General features: G+C 37.5%; 1 long non-coding RNA gene across 1 annotated transcript in view; it reads left to right on the forward strand.

Annotated features, from left to right (window-relative positions):
• The window catches only part of LOC132344252 (uncharacterized), a 105,973-nt gene that overhangs the window by 15,514 nt on the left and 71,991 nt on the right, over nucleotides 1-18,468 (forward strand). Inside the window, exon 2 of the long non-coding RNA XR_009493444.1 lies at nucleotides 17,645-17,734. This is a non-coding gene — a long non-coding RNA (uncharacterized lncRNA). The remainder of the gene's footprint in view (nucleotides 1-17,644; nucleotides 17,735-18,468) is intronic.

Raw genomic sequence — 18,468 nt, forward strand, 5'->3', positions numbered from 1 at the left:
CAACAGCACACTGAAAAATCAATTTTATTCCAAAGAGTCTGTACTTTAAAAGAAAAAAATTGTTATCTAGAAAATGTTTCAGATTCAGCATTAACTTGTAATTAATTGACTTTACTGAAGATAACATCCATAGTATAGTCTGCTTAATCTCTATTCCTACTGCTTAAAACCAACTAAAGAGGAGACGATTATTAAAAGGGTGATACAGTAAAGAATCTGCCTGCAGTGTGGAAGATCTGGGTTTGATCCCTGGGTGGGGAAGATCCCCTGGAGGAAGGCATGGCAACCCACTCTAGTATTCTTGCCTAGAGACTCCCCGTGAAAAGAGGAGCCTGGCAGGTTATAGTCCATGGGGTCACAAAGAGCTGGACACGACTTCGTGACTAAGCACAGCACAGCACCCAGGAGGCAGGATGACTCACGTGGAACTATCCATAATGCTCAGGACTAATAGCAAAGCCTCTTTTGACTCAGCCCTTGAGGACAGTTATACATTACTAGATTTGGCATTGGTACCAAATACAAGTCAATGATATACTGAAAATCTTCAAAAATATGAGTTTTAGAAATTTCTATAGGATAAAAATTAGACTGATTCCAATTCCATATGACTCATTTCTGCCACTTTTTTATTCTGTTCTTAAAATATACAGAGTTATCACAAAAGATTTCAGTGACATCAGAGTACATGGTTTGTTGACTAGGCTTTTGCAATTTTTATGCTGTCAAATCCATTTATTTTTCTTTTATGAGGGTTAGTGTCTCTTTGGAATACTCTCTTTGCCTCAAGACTACACTGTTATATACATGATTTTATAAGACAGTTTTAATTTTAGATATTTGATTAATACACAGTTTGCATTTTTTTGATGTAAGTAAAATAAGTTAATTGGAATTGCATTGAATATAGTTATCATTTATTACAGTTAATTCTCATTCATTATTCTCAGACACAGAGTTTAAACTCTCTTTTTCTGTCAACTCTCATTTTTAATTCTTATGATCTTTTTATGCATTTGGATTTAGTATTTAGATTATCTGTGTTTTTAAGAAATTTATATTTTGGAAACTCTAGCTTCGGATGGTGTTTTTCTGTTTGTTTCATTTGCCTGTTTTTTTCTTTCCAGCACTTGTTTCGTCTCTCTCTGGTAAAATCATCTTCAGCACACTGACTTTCTTATGTTCTAAACGCCTTCCCTGCCCTAACCCTATTGCATTCAATTGTGTTGCTTCTCTCAAAGACTCTAGCCCTCCATTCACTTAGCATTAGATATGTCATAGTCCACACAGTCTTTAATCTAGGAATTTAAACTTTTATAGATTAAATTAGTTTGGAAACTGAGGGATCAGCTCCATTGCACTTGTCACATCTTGAAGATGCTCTCACTAGTTATGTCCTTCTAGATTTCCGACCCAGTTCAAGTATCATATCTCTATGACGCCAGGATCTTCAGCCCTTAATTGTTAGGCTATCCTTACCTCATTTCCTTCCAAGAAGCCCTTTACTTTTTCCAAGTAATTAGAGTCTCTCTTTTTCTTTTTTCTTGGCTGGAAACCAAATAATTCTCATAGGCATGTAAGGTATAAGCTCTTAGGCTGATTTATGTTGCTGGAATGGCAGAAACCAACACAACATCTTAGAGCAATTATCCTCCAAGGAAAAATAAATTTTGAAAAAAGGTATAAACTCTTTGTGGATTGGTGTGCATGCTGTTAGTTTTGTTTCAGCAGTGATTTTTTTTTTTTCACATCAAGTGTGATAAGGATTCCTATTTATGCCCAAAAACTGTTTACATGCTTTTTCTTAATGATAGAAATCTGAACATTTAGTCATATGCCCACATATGTATAGTCACATGACAGTTTTAGTCAATAGAATTCAGATATCACTAATATGTGCTATAGAGGAATATCCTTAAAGGGAAGGTATTATGGGCTAAATTGCATCCCCCCAAAACTTACATTTCAAAATCCTAAGAACACAAATACAGCAAGTGTATGTCCTTTTTTGTGACTTTTTAATTCCTGTTTGTCAAAATGTGAAAGCTATGACTAAAACTTGCATCATCCTCTTGAACCAAAAGGAGGTAGCTACATATACAGGATATATAAGGAAGAGGAATGTTGGTAAATTGTGGATGATTACTGTAATGAGCAACAGAAACTTAAAAATCTCTTTGATTATGACAGATTTGTCACAGTATCCCTGGAACTGACATGATTGGCCAACCTATTACAGTTTTACTTGAAAGTCCAAAGTCTGGTGAACACAAGTGTTGTTTCAAATGATCAGAGATTTCTGGATCCTGTACCAGTTTCCAAGCTTGAATCAGTTTACAAAGTCATCCCTTTAGAAAGAAAGGGAAGATGGGTATCCTTGAAGAAGAAATGCTGTTCTGCCAAAAGGGTATTCTTAAATCTTCCTTCTGGTCTTTCCCCAGTGCATCTTCATCATATATCAGGGTGGTTATGTATTGGGGAAGGATGAATAATGAGTTTTATGAGATTATTGAATGTTGACTTTGAACTAACACTAAACACTCAAATAAAAAAGTGCCACCAGCCAGTATAGGGTGTTATGAAAGTCACATGATTACTGGAGTTACCTTAGGACCATCACATGGTGGATGTAGAGGGACTCCGAACTCACACTATGGTTATTCAATTCTAATGTGCATACTTGGAACAGATGTATGTAGCAATTAGCAGAAATCCCACTTTGGTTACCTGACCTATGGTAGAAGACATATGGAAGCTCCTAGATTTGTCTCTAACTACCAAAAGAGCAAAGCAAAAGAAATACTACTGTCCTAGAAAGAATGGGAGATTAATTTCACCATCAGTAATTTGAATTATGCAGTTTGGTGATTCCAATCACATTCCAATTCCACTTGCTTATTCTCCTGCACCAAAGACAACTGGATCTAGGAGAAAGACAGTGGGTTATTGTAAACTTAATTGAGTGGTGACTTCAATTTCAGCTGATACTCCAATGTAATTTCTTTGCTGGAGCAAATCAACACATCCTAGCACCTGATAGTCAAGTATTGATCTGGTAAATGCTTTTTTTTTTCCTCTGCCTGTTAGTAGGGACACCAGAGACAGCCTGCGTAGTGCTAGCAGAGCCAATATCAAAGCTTCATTCTCCTACCCAGAGCTGTGTCAATTGTATCACAAAATAAACCATGGGGACATTGATCCCTTCTCTATTCCATATGGCATGTGTATTCATTATATTGAAGATGTTATGCAGACTATAGTTGATGAGTCAGAAGTGACAACAAACCTAAATACCTTTATAAGACTTGTACTTAAGAGTAAGAAATAAATATAGAGAGAGTCAATTGCCTTTCACATTCATAATGTTTCTAAATATGTGCATATATATGTAGTTAGTTATACAATTGTATGTTTATTATTAATCTATCATAGATATATCTCTTCTAAGGTAAAAGGCAGCACAATACTGAGTAAGCCTCTTTGAATTTTGGAGGACTATACATCCATGTTGGACATGCTATTCTAGCCCATTTCCCAAGAAACCCAAAAAGCTGACACTTCTAAGTGGAACTCAGAGAAGGAAAAGTCTTGGTAATGGGTCTTGGCTAATGAACAAGCTATTCTGCTTACATAGCCATCATGGACTCTGGAGATGGTGATTTTTGAAGTCTGTATATGGAATAGGAATGCTGACCAGAGCCTCTTGTATGTCCCTATGTGGTGATCCTAGCACAGATCTTTAGGATTTTGCAGCAATGCTATCCCATTCTCTATATATAACTATTCTATGGAAAAGCAGTTTCTGATTTATATGGTCTTAGGAAAGGTGGAAAGCTTTCCTTGGTCTATTAAGTTATAATGTGACTTCCTTACCCAGGTAACCACATTGCATAGGGTGCAATGTGGGGCATGCCCAGCAACCCTCCATCTAGTGGGAGTGCTATAGTTCTTATCAGGCTCAAGCAGATCCTAAATGCATTAGCAGCTTGATTCATTTCTGTGGCTGCTATATCTTCTTTTGTAATTGGTATCAACAGTGCCTATATTTCTTCCCTATTTTCAGCTGTAGCTATTGCTTGCCTAACCTAAATTATTAATCACAGATGAGTGCTAACTATGTAGATCACTTCCACAAAGCTTGTGAGAGAATCACAAAGGAAGCAAAAGGCACCCACTTTGCATTCAAAAGGAAATACATAATTAAAAACATGAATATATAGATGCATGCATTTTCCTTTACACAGAACTAGTGTTTCAAAGTAGTCAGTGTATTTTTATTGTTGTATTTTCAGCAAAATATATAAAAGAGCAGTTGTCCCTTTTTGAACCATCTGTCTGTCCCACCAACTTCTCAAATTTTCAAGGTCTATATTATTTAGTAAAGATGAGTGCAATACAAATCAAATCTTATTCTGTAGACATAAGCACACACGTGCCTACACACATGTAAGGTACATGTCCAAGTATAACAGAGCTTGAAATACAGAATATTACAGATTATAGCTCAAGATATACAATCTTATCTGTAAAAGCCCAAGCTGTTATTCTATTCATTATGTGGAAATATGATAATTCATTTTGATCAAAATGTAACATTTTGATCAAGATGGAAAATCGATAAATAAAGATAAGCAGTGTGCACCATCTTGAGGATGCATTTTCCATTAACCCAGAAGGTTGTACCTCCATCCCCCACATTTTGAATGAAAGATCAGGCTGTCTGTACTGAGAAGTAACTTATATCCTGGACCTTACCATCCACTTCTTACCCAAATATAAGCTTGCATGCAAGGCCCCGGTTTTTCAGAGTTCCCCTCTAATTATTATCAGTGTAGCCAATATGATAATGTTGTCTTAGATAGAGATGGCTCAGGCATTTTCAGAGTAATCAAGGCTGGGTTACTAAGATTCTGGAGTACAGCCCAGGCATCAAAAACATCAGACATATGCTGTAAAGTGATTCAGTGAAGGTATAGGTTTGATGATAATTTGGCATCAAAAATGTTGAGATCACAGTTTGGAATATTGTTATGGTATCATGGAGGTATGAGGACAAGAAAATTGGGGATCAGAATTTTGTAGTCACATAAATCTCCCAAATACATAAATTGTTTCTAAGATGAGTACAAGAATCTCAAATTAAATTCTGTAGTTTAAAGACTTCAAAAGTATTGGCTTCCTTTGGAGTAAAGAAAATGTTTAGGACTACTATCTAATGTTCTGCATTCAATACTTTCTCCTCATAAAATTAGCTCATTTCATCCAACCATCAATCCTTTAATTTAGATGCCATTTTCATTATTCTCACTCCACCAGTAAGGAAATGAAGGCACAGAGAATCCATCTAACTTGCAAAGATTGCAAATCTAATAAAGGTATGGAGTCTGGAAGCAAATGCAAAAATTGCACCTTCATAGTGTATGTGCTTAATCACTCTGCTATTTCACGTGTAACTATGATTTCAGTGGTTAAGATCAGTAATACTTTTGCCTTTTCTATTAGATAGTACAAGGCTGACAAAAGGTTCCTTAAGATGAATGAGTAATAAATGATGAAAAATAGAGAACTTAGAGACAGAAGGGAGAGAGAGATGGAATGGAAGTTCTTCCCCAAATCAGATACAGAGAAGAATTTAAGGCTATGTGATTGACCCTGTTTCTTGATAGAGAAATATTATGATACCTCAAATATGCAGATGGCACTACTCTAATGGAGTAAATTGAAGAAGAACTAGAGAGCCTCTTAATAAGGGTGAAAGAGGAGAATGAAAAAGCTGGCTTAAAACTCAACATTCAAAAAACTAAGATCATGGCATTCAGCCCTATCACCTCATGGCAAACAGAAAGGGAAAAAGTGAAAGTAGTAACAGATTTTAATTTTCTTGGGCTCCATAATCACTGCGGATGGTGACTGCAGCCATGAAATTAAAAAATTCTTGGTCCTTGGAAGAAAAGCTTTGACAAACCTAGACAGCATATTAAAAAGCAGAGACATTACTTTGCCAGCAAAGGCCTGTGTGGTCAAAGCTATGGTTTTTCTAGTAATCATGTACGGATGTGAGAGTTAGACCAGAAACAAGGCTGAGCTGAAGAATTGATGCTTTTGAATTATGGTGCTGGAGAAAACAATCTTGAGAGTCCCTTGGACAGCAAGAAGATCAAACCAGTCAATCCTCAAGGAAATCAACCCTGAATGTTCATTGGAAGGACTGATGCTAAAGCTGAAGCTCCAATACTTTGGCCACTGGGTGCGAAGAGCTAACTAATTAGAAGAGACCCTGATGCTGGGAATGATTGAAGGCAAGAGGAGAAGGGGATGACAGAGAATGAGACTGTTGGATGGCATCACCAACTCAATCAACAAGTCTGAGCAAACTCTAGGAAATAGTGAAGGACTGTGAAGCCTGGTGTGCTACAGTCCATGGGTTCGCAGAGTAAGACACGAACGACTTCAGTTCAGTTCAGTCATGTCCGACTCTTTGCGATCCCATGGCCTGCAGCACACCAGGTTTCCCTGTCCATCACCAACTCCCAGAGCTTACTCAAACTCATGTCCATTGAGTCCGTGATGCCATCCAACCATCTCATTCTCTGTCATCCCCTTCTCCTCCTGCCTTCAGTCTTTGCCAGCATCAGGGTCTTTTCAAATGAGTCAGTTCTTCTCATCAGGTGGCTAAAGTATTGGAGTTTCAGCTTTAGCACCAGTCCTTCCAAAGAATTTAGGACTGATTTCCTTTAGGATTGACTGGTTGGACCTCCTTATAGTCCAAACATGACTTAGTGACTGAACAATTAAGGTACCAATATAGACTTGCCCTCCACACTGATCTCGGTTAAAGTCATATATATGTATGTTAAATAGTTTGGTATCATAGATATTTAACAATTCTTTTAAAAACATTTTTTATTTTGTTAAAATACACATGACATAAACCTAATGACTCTTGTAAAACTGCTTTCTCATTTGCAAGATGAAATAGGTATCTACCATGTTTAATTAAAAGCTAGATCAGATGTAAATTAAATGATTTCAATAAATGATCATATTTTTTTTTCTATTTTTCAAAATGGTTTGAATGGATAGCACTATATAAACAAGTGTAACAAGCTGTCTCAACATAAGCTCTTGTTTTTATCTACAGTCAAACAAGATGCTAATACAGACATAAAGGAAAATACACAAAGATGTCACATGTCTTTCTAAATTCCCTGTTTTAAAGTACAGGGACTGGTAGATGATGAACTGTTTACTTCAGCATCAATGTGGACTGCAAAGAAACATGTAACAGCCACTTTGGCTCAGGCAGCGATAGGAAGATAGTGGACTCAAAGCCTCTGTTTACACAAATGAGGACACTGAAATCTGTAAGGCTGAAAGAATTGCCTGGTGTCTCATAGCTTGTTAGTGATGTAGGCAGGATTTGAATAGGAATATCTGGGATGCATGTGGCGTGATTTTTTTTTTTAACTAAATACTCAAAGTATACACCAGATAATAACTTTCTAGGAAATAAAAGCTATAGTAAAAAATATAGAGGGCTAACAAATATTTAAATATACAAATAAATATATAAAACAAAAAAAAACAAAAAACAAACTTTTTCACATGTTGGAATACTTTGAGTGGTGAATAAACTATCTAATCCCCATGAATACTCCCTTGCTTCATGTTGTTACATACTTAGGGTCATTTTTATCCGTAATGTACTTTATATGAACTGTAATCTTTATATGGACATAATAACAATAATAACAGCTATTCCTCAAAATAAAACCAAATATGCAAATAAGCGAAGACAATCTGCCTCCATATATTTACTCACAAAAAAAAGAGAAACGGGGGGCGGGGACAAAGACAGAGACATGGGGAGAGAGAATTGTGAATTTTATAGGATTATTCTCAGTTCCAAAAATGTCCCATGCATTTCTTATGAATCCTTTATACGTACACTCCATTGCTACTTGTACTTGTTTGAATAAGTGGTTAACAATGCAGTTTTCCTATTTAATCGATCATAAATGCTTGAAAGTTAATTCCTCTTTGTATATTTCTTCACTCATAATCCGCAATTAACACCTGAACTTCAGAGACTTTATCAATTAATCTTGGTTCCCTACTAGCTAGTGCCATGCTTGGAAACTACTAGATTAAAAAAATACGTTCTAACTGAAAAGTACTTTATAAAAGTTGAGCTACATATTGTCAATGAAATAATTTAGTTTTAGCATGAAATTAAGTATGTCAGTGTTCATTTCATTGATAGTCAATTTTATTATTATGACTAAATTGATACAAAAGTTCTTGTAACTCTAAAACAGAATTATCATGAGCTATGAACTATTACTGAAGAATTAGATTCAAACATGTGATTAGATTCAAAATAGCAGTACCAAAAGAAACAGATGAATTAATTTAAGTGTGCAATTCACTACAAACTCATTGATATAGATGCACACACATACACACAATATTTATAATTATATGTATATGTATGTGTATATAATTACATAAAATGACAAAATTATCTAAAAATGCACATATATCTTTAATTTACATTGCCCCCCTCTTCTAGAAAACATTCGTAGCTACATAAATTACCTGAAACAGATGTCAAATCTAGAAGGAAAAAAAAAATGTCTTCTGAAGAGTTATGAGGGCTCTACGCTAAAATCCATGCACTTTACTTACAGAAGAATTTATGAAGACACTTCAGGTAAAACCTTTTTAGCCTTTTGGTAGAAATAAGTCTAAAATATAGGGCCAATTGTTCTCTCAGTCCAGGGAAGATTAAAGTGTAGGCAGTTATACTGTTGATGGCAAGAAGTGAAAATTGACTGTGGCAGACAAACAGAACCTTGGGAGTTCCCTGGTGGTCTAGTGGTTAGAATTTGATCCTTCATTGCCATCCATGGCTGGGGTTCAATCCTTGGTCTGGGAACTGAGATCCTACAAGTAACAACAAAAAAAACACCCCAAAACAACTGAACAAACCTAATGTGGGAGAAATATAAAGAGACATAGATAGAGCAGCGACAATGACAAAGAGCTGAGAAATAAGAAAAAGGAAGGAAGAAAGGAAAGGAGGGAGGGCGAAAGTGAAGGAAGGAAGGAGAAAAGGAAGAGAAAGGAAATATTTAGGGAATCAGCAGAATAAGGCCTTAAAAGCCAAGCAGTTTGGGCCATGTAGAGAATGGCCAATAGTACTGGTGTAGGGGAGGAAGAACTTTTCCTTGATCCTCCTAGGCTTAGTCTGGGGGCATGTGAATTAAACTGATAACAGACAAATTAACAGGAGGAGAGACATGCACATCTATTAATTTTTAATTTTAAATATCCAGGAGCGTCACAGAAAGAAATGACTACCCAAAAGATCAGTGAGATTTGAGAGCAAATATAACATCTTAATAGAAAGAAAGGGGGAAGAAAGGCTACTTAAAGGAGAGTAAGTGACATTTAGGAAACATAAATGAGTCCTTAGGAAAACAGATGAGAGCTATGATATATTTATGTCCATATCTGCCTGGGCATGATGCCTTCTTTCCTCTCCTGTGGTAAGAGGCAATCTTCCCTGGGAAATAAAACTCTAGGGGAGGGAATTTAGGACAATTGAGTTCTTTTTTGGAGAGGATCTGTTTTTAGGTAATAAGGGAACTTTAGAGAAAGCTTCTTCCTGCATTTGTTGATAATCAGATGTCTTCAGCTCAGAATATTTTTTATGCCATTGTGGCAAATTCTGGACCCATTCATTTGGCAGCCCAGTGATTCCTATAAACATTATCATTTGTTGTAGAATGTATTGAAGTTCATGAGGGCCCATGTCAAGTAATAAAAAAAAAAAACTTACCAATATGTTTTGCTTAGAAAGATGAAGTATTGGTTATAATTAAAAAGGAATTTTCAAAACCAATGTGATAAAATGTTTTGGTGATTTAACATTTAAGATGACATTACCATCTAATAATATTTGGATATTGATGTAGTGATTAGCAAATGCACATATGTATTTTCACCTAATCTGTTACTTACTGCTTATTTGTGTCTGAAGGTATTTAGCATAAGTGCAATCCTATTATAATATTTTCTATAACACATTAAAGCTTTCAAATATCATATATTTAATGATATATGCACTTACCTACAACAAAAGGAAAAAGGTTATGTGTAATTAATATGAGTTGTTGATGTTGTTTAGTCACTAAGTGGTATCCTTTGTGACCCCGTGGATGATAGCCTGAAAGGCTCCTCTGTCTGTGGTATGTCCCAGGCAAGAATATGTGGGTTGCCATTTCCTTCTCCAGGTATCTTCCCAACCCAGGGATTCGACCTGTGTCTCCTGCATTGGCAGGCAGGTTCTTTACCACTGAGTTACTAGGGAAGCCTTTAGTTAATATATCAATTTATAAAACCAGAAGTTTTCTGGATAACTTAAGCAAACTCAACAATTGATCAACCTATTGAAATCTTTCCATAAGTGACATAAGTCACAGGTCAAACTCAAAATCCATCAATCTTCCCAGGTAGTGAAATGGGTGTTAAATCCAATTGAAATAGCTCCTTTGTCTTGTTTACACATGTTTATGCCATATCTTGGGCTTCCCTCATAGCTCATTCTGTAAAGAATCTGCCTGCAGTATAGGAGACCCAGGTTTGATTCCTGGGTTGGGAAGATCCACTGGAGAAGGAAATGGAAACCCACTCCAGTGTTCTTCCCTGGAGAATTCCATGGACAGAGAAGCCCTGTGGGCTACAGTCCATGGAGTCGCAAAAGTCGGATACGACTTAAGCTACTAAATCATCATCATCATGAAGACATACCTTGAACTTTGCTAAAATCCAGGAGCATCTTTGAGAATAAGCAGATTTTTATTTCTTCTGCTAAAAACTGATTGCATTCATATAGTCATTTTCTTCAGATACCTTCCTTTTATCTTTGAATAAATAATGGCCTGAAATATTAGCATCAACCTACAGATTCAAAGAGGGCTTCTCAGGTGGCACAATGGTAAATAATCCTCTTGCCAATACAGGAGATTCAAGAGACGCGATTTAGATCCCTAGGTTGGAAAGATGCCCTGGAGTAGGAGATGGCAACCCACTCCAGTATTCTTTCCAGGAAAATTCCATAGATAGAGAAGCCCTGGAGGGCTACACTCCATGGGGTTGCAAAGTATCAGACATGACTGAGAACTCGTGCACAGATTCAAAAACTGTGCAGAGTAGGAAGTAAGAATTTTAAAATTCAATTCTGAATTGAAGATCAATGGACTCTAATCAGATTATCATTTAGAATATACTTGATTTACTCGACAAGTTCACCCTTTGCAACTTGTGAAATTATGGTGTAGGACACCCTACATCCATCTGCAACTTTGTATTTCCTGTTTAACTCCTAAGAGGGTCAGTGATCTCTCAGGGTTTCATATTTCTTTCTCAGGAAAAGGAAAATACTTCATAGTTTTCATGCTCAACAAATTCCTTTACTGAACACCCAGAGGACTTGCCTCTTTATTTGAGCCTTGACATTCACCTTGTAAGAACACTACATTCATTAATTCATCACGAAAATAGAATTGTACTGTAGCACTTTAAAAATCAAAACTGTAATCTACAAGAAAAGAACAGGGGATAATAATATTTTTAATATCTAGAAAGATACAGTAGCTATTAATTGTTCTTTCATCACCTGGAATTGAGCTGTTACATTCTTCAGTGAACCTTTCTGAGCCTGTCACTTTGTTAATTTCTGTGTTGAGCCCTTATGGTATAACAATGAACAGAAGAATACTATTCTTACCCTCTAAGAGCTTGCAGTACAAAAGAAAGTGAGAAAAAAAATTAGATGTTGCACAAGGTACCATCTAGTTACTTGTAGTTTCCATCAAGTCTCTAATGAGGAAAAGAGAGTCATAAGATTATGCAACAGAGTTTCTAGTTCAGAAGAATCTTACAGGAGAAAGCCAAATTTAAAGTAAGACATAATATATTTTTGTCAGGAAAAATGTTCTGGACAGAGAAAAAAAGCCCATGTTCAAGTCTTGGGATGAGAACATTTTGAGAAGATTGAGGAGCAATATTAAAATTGGGAAAACTGGATCACAGAGAATGAAGTTAGGGAGGGCTGTAGCAGAAGAAATGATAAAGCTGTTGGTCTTTAGAAGGAAAGCAGTTGGAAATAGAGAGGATTTGAGCAGTGTGGTGAAACTGGATAGAAGGAGAAGGCACCAGGGGTAGTGAGAAAAATGAAAGTTGCTCAGTAGTGTTGGATTCTTTGTGACCCCATGGACTACACTGTCTATGGAATTCTACAGGCCAGACATTCCCTTCTCCAGGGGATCTTCCCTACCTAGGGATTGAACCCAGGTCTCTTACATTGCAGGCAGATTCTTCACCTGCTGAGTGGGTAGCCTATGCCTTATGCAGCAGATCTTCCTGATCCAGGAATCGAACCAAGGTCTCCTGCATTGCAGGCAGATTCTTTACCAACTGAACTACCATCTTGCAGCTATCCCTTCACCTATAAATGAGATGAGGATATCTTAGCCCTTGGGCAATAGCAGAGATGTATAATTTCATTTAAGACAGTTAAAATTGCTAGGACATGATCATTGACTAGACATTGTGGTGAGAATGTACAAAAAATAATAATATCGGTAATATTGAGGACAATTTCCAGGTTTCTAGCTTGAGCAAATGAGTGGATAATGATCATGTCAAAACAAATTTTTAAACCTGTGAGAGATAGACAAATAATTAAATTGCTAATGCAGACTTACAAGATTTAAAGATCTTAGAGCAATGTTTACTCTAATTTCATAGATACCACTAATGGAGAGGCACAGGTGAAGCAGAGAAGAATGGGATATCAACACTGTTTATACTTTATTTCTTGACAAATTAAGTTCTCTTATGCTTCTTTAACAAAAGAAGACGCCACGTATGTATGTGTGTGTGTATCCCACTCAAAAAGGTTAAAAACCTTGGGGTTATGAAAGAATGAAATATGCCATCTTACTCTGATATTTAAATAGCATGCATTTCCCAGATTTCAGTACGTCTTTTTTCATTTTTTTGTTTTTGTTTTTTAGCTATAAGCAGTCCAAGATGAACCAGATATAGTTCACTAAAAATATTCTGTAGATATGGACCCTTCTGGTACTACATAGTATTGTGTCTTTACAAAGAAATCTGCCATTTGCATATTTAAGAGCTATTGACCAGGTTATGTTTTCTTTTTTGATATTCCCCCAGACGAAGGCACTCAGTGGCAGGCCTGCTAATTCTTTCTCACCCATCGAGCATAAGATCCTTAGAAATTATCTCTGTTATTGCTTTTGTAAAGAGCATATACTGGAAATAATGAAGACCTATTTAAACTTTGCCACAGCATTAAATTTTTTTATAACTTGCTTTCAGGTGTATGGTCATTAGTTGCTGCAGTAACCCTGTGCAAATGCAGTATTGTCATTTTACGAAAGAAGACTCTTAACACCCAGGGAGGTTAAGTAACTTACCCAAAGGAATTAAGGGTCAGAGATAGTGCTTAAATCCATTTCTGACTCCAAATTCAATATTCTTTTCTCTGTATTATACTGCCTCCATGCTAGTCATAGATTGTACATTTAAACTCTAAGGAAATATAAATGCAGCATTATATTAATTGGGGGATTGAATTAGATACATTTGAAAGAAAATACCATTAAGCGCTTAGTCTTATCTCATTTCAGTTGTCATTTCAAGAATCAAGAATCTGTGACTGATTTGTACACTGTAATTATTCATAATTATTTTCCACTTGCATGAAAATGGTGATGAATTTAGAACACATTATAGGAATTAGCAAAAAAGATAAGAAAATATATGAATGGAATCTCATATGCTAAGGACTATCTTATGATGCTTTATGCTAATTGTGCAATTGCAAATTCACTTGTGAAACATCTCTAAGATTTCCATATATCATCTTTGTTACTACAAAGAGATTTTTGTTTGTTTGTTTGTATGTTGTTTTTAAGAACAGATCATTTCTATGTACCAATCTGGAAAATCCAAATACAGAGAATTCAATTTCCAACTTGTGTTCACCAGTCTACAAGCAATTTTCTGATGTAAGTGGAGTGTCCTACAATTCAGTTCAATTCTGACATTATCTACTTGGTGATAAAATCAGGTCCTTCAGGTTAAGGGCTCAGTTCTACAAAACTTCCTGCTTTCCACACCTCAGAATCTAGTTACAAGTTCAAGTTGTTACCTGGGCTTCTGACTGACCAACTACGGATAGGATAATCAGTAGTCCCCTCCTTAGTTTTGATTAGTTTGCTCGAGCAGCTCGTAGAACTCAGAGGACATTTTGCCTTACTAGATTTATCCATTTATTATGAAAGGATACAACTTAGGAAAAACTAGATGGAAGAGATGCATAGGGCAAGGCATGGCGTGTTGGGGAGAAAATCCTTTACCTCTAGGTTTTTTGGCTGACCTAATAACCAAATCAACATAAGATGGATTAACAAGAGAAAAACGAATTTAATTATGCACACAAGGGAGTGCTGCGAAAACAATGAGATTCAAGGACAAGTCAAACAATTGAGCCTTATATGCCATCCTGAGCATGAATGAGATAGGGGCCTGAGGCTTCACAGGGGAAGAGGGTAATTCATGGGATAATAAGAAGACCAGATGGTTGGTAATTAGATGTCTGCTCTGACATACAAATAAGTCATTCATATTAAAAAAAAAAAAAAAAAAAAAAAAACCTCTGGTAATTGCTCTCTTCTGGGGCCAAGACACCTACCTAAATTATTTTAGGCAATTAAGAAAGAGTAGCACAGTTGGTCGGAGAAGGCAATGGCACCCCACTCTAGTACTCTTGCCTGGAAAATCCCATGGACGGAGGAGCCTGGTAGGCTGCAGTCCATGGGGTCACTAGGAGTCGGACACGGGAGAGCGACTTCACTTTCACTATTCACTTTCATGCATTGGAGAAGGAAATGACAACCCACTCCAGTGTTCTTGCCTGGAGAATCCCAGGGACGGGGGAGCCTGGTGGGCTGCCGTCTATGGGGTCACACAGAGTCGGACATGACTAAAGTGACTTAGCATAGCATAGCATAACATAGCACAGTTGGTAAAGAAGTTACTTGCCAGTGCAGAAGATGCAAGAGAGGCAGGTTCGGTCCGTGGGTCGGGAAGATCCCCTAGAGTAGGAAATGGCAACCCACTCCAATATTCTTGCTAGGAAAATCCTGTGGACAGAGGAGCCTGGTGGGCCTCTGGGGTCGAAAAGAGTCAGACATGACTGAGAATAGCACACATGCAAGAAACAGGTAAAATTTTTCTTGAGTTTGCAGGGTTTTCTTGCCTTTACCTCAAAATAATTCTCACGCCAAAGGGAAATATTGGGGATGACAAATTTGACTTTCCTTCACAGGGAAAGGGCTCAGAGCTTCCACACCGTCTCCGTGCATGTCACTTTCCCCAAATCTCCATGTGTCCACCAAGCTGGAAGTTTTCCAAACCCTTCATTTTGGTAGTTGGTTCTCCTGGCAACCAGCTGCCATCCTTGAGTGTGGTCCAAAAGTCACCTCCTTAACACAACAAATGACAGTGACAGTGAAAGTCGCTCAGTCGTGTCCAACTCATTGTGACCCCATGCGCTGTGTAGCCTGCCAGGCTCCTCTGCCCATGGGATTCTCCAGGCCAGAATACTAGAGTGGGTAGCCGTTCCCTTCTCCAGGGGATCTTCCCAACCCAGGGATTGAACCCAGGCCTCCCTCATTATAGGTGGATTCTTTACTGTCTGGGCCACCAGCCACAACTGTGATACCACCATAAAAGATGCCTTTAATGTTCTCAGTACCTAGGAAATACATGGGTTTGATACCTGGGTTGGGAAGATGCCCTGGAGGAGGGCATGGCAACCCACTCTAGTATTCTTGCCTGGAGACTCCCCATGGACAGAGGAGCCTGGTGGGCTACAGTCTGTGGGGTTGCAAAGAGTCAGACACACTAAGTGACTAAGAATAGCACCTGGGAAATTCCAAGAGCTTTAGGAGCTCTGTGAAAGAAGCAAAAATGATGACTATATATATATATATATGCATATATATATATCTTATAAATTTCAATATTATGTGCAGTTTTTTTTAATATAATTCTTTTATCTAAGCAGCTCTTTAGACCAATATAACCATTAGTGACTTTATGGAAGAAAGAGCAATCAATCATTGTTCAACCATTGAACAGTCTACCTTTCTGTATTTGAAATGCTGAATTGGAATACAACATTTCTGTATTTCTCCAAAAGACAGATTTTGTGTAATGTTTGACTTGTAACAAGAGTCTGGAGGGTTCAAATTATGCTTAAACTAGTTGTCTCAAGTTCTCACAGGAGCGGTTAAGAGCTCTGTTATTCTTAGTCAGTGTGTCCCAAACAGATTTCAAACTGATGAAGTCTTTTCAGTATAGATACACTTTTTCTTTATAGAATAAAGCAGACTTCCTTCTACCCCATATATGCACAGACAATGTTCCCAATAAAACACACACCCACATTCTCTCTCTCTCCCTTTTCAATAGTGTTTGTGGGGTGAGTATGTCTACCTTCACTCCAATACAGGATCACTCAGTTAACAAGGATCCATTTGTAGGGTTAATTCTCAGAGACACGTCTTTGTTTTGTCTTCTTTGGCTTGTACTTGGTTCATGGAACAGTTTGACATTTATTTCAGCTTTGGCATTGACTGTGAGAAGACATTAGCACTTTTCTAGTTAATTATATTTTACCCCTCAGAAGTATAATTAAGATAGCAAACTAAAATTGGTGCTAGTGACTATTGGAGAAGTGAAACTCTATACACTCCAGTATTCTTGCCTGGAAAATTCCATGGGCAGAGGAGCCCGGTGGGCTGCAGACTGTGGGGCCACAAAAAGTCAGACATGACTGAGTGACTGAGCACACACAACTACTTTATTTAAGTAAGAAACCAAAAAAGCATTGAATGAAAAGCAAGAACAAGCTAACTGAACACCACTCTAACCAAAAACTGCCAGTGAATGTTTTATGTACAGATTATTGTTGTATTTCCTGTTGAGCAGTATTGATTATAATGTGGTTTAGGACATACCACGTTATAATATGACTCTTTGGCATATTAAAACTTGAAGCTAAAGGGATTTAGGAAATGGTATGTGAAGGAAGGACTTTCCAATTTTCCCAAGAGGCAGGTCATAAAAACTAGGAAGAACTTTCTGATACTCTCCTGATGCAGTCATAAAAGATTCATGGGAAAGGTGATCTTCTTGTACCTGAAGGAAAGGAGCATTCTTATCGCTGAAGATGAAGGGATAGACAAAGGAGTCTGATGACCAAGCCTCAAGAAGGAAGTTGGCTCCAGATGACTATGCTTAGCACATAATCTTTGTTCTATCACATCTTTCCAGGATGTTCCATTCCTCATCAAAACTCTTACAAAAGCATTCAGGCCTAACTGTGTCTTTGGATCTTTATTTGCTCACGAAGGCTTCGGTGTTACATAAAAATTACATCAAATAGATTTATATGCTTTTCTCTTGTTAATTGTTCTTTTGTTCCAGGGGTCTCAGTATTTAAGAGTAAAGGGTAAAGATATTTTTTCCTCCCTTACAGCGTCCGGTGACCATGAAAGAATGGCCGAGACAGCCCACTTGCTCTGGAGCCTGCAGTTGGGATCCTGGGAAAACTAGCAGACACTGAATGGTAAGATCAACTCGCTTGGGTCTCTGCCTGTCGAGTCCAGTGAAGGTCAAAGGTAACAATTTTATATTGTCATTTCCTTTCAAATTTAGACTAGGAGGAAGATAATTATAAAAAAATAGTTCTTTGGATTGTGGCTTTGGGATACCCACTGGTTGTTTTCCCTTCCAGGGACAGCTACTGCTTTCTTGACTGTGTGCACTCATGCATAGCTGTGTGTGTGTGTGTGTGTGTGTGTGTATGTGTGTATGTGTGTATGCGCATGCCTGAAAGTTTGGCATGTTTTTCTGCCTCTCAGGGCAGGCAGTTTGTCAGTTCTTATGTTTATGAGGTCAACCATCAGGTTGGGAACCCCAAGAATATGGTCAAACAGAGATTTGGGGTGCATCCCAATAACAGTCTAATGTACTACACATCATTGCCAGCTCTCAAGGGGGATTTTCTTTTTTATTTATTTATTTATTTATTTTTAAATTCTATTTTATTTTTAAACTTTACAATATTATATTAGTTTTGCCAAATATCAAAATGAATCCGCCACAGGTATACATGTGTTCCCCATCCTGAACCCTCCTCCCTCCTGCCTCCCCATACCCTCCCTCTGGGTCGTCCCAGTGCACCAGCCCCAAGCATCCAGCATCGTGCATCGAACCTGGACTGGTGACTCGTTTCATACATGATATTATACGTGTTTCAATGCCATTCTCCCAAATCTCCCCACCCTGTCCTTCTCCCAC

This window comes from Bos taurus, chromosome 29 (assembly GCF_002263795.3).
Source record: "Bos taurus isolate L1 Dominette 01449 registration number 42190680 breed Hereford chromosome 29, ARS-UCD2.0, whole genome shotgun sequence".
Taxonomy (NCBI): Eukaryota; Metazoa; Chordata; class Mammalia; order Artiodactyla; family Bovidae; genus Bos; species Bos taurus.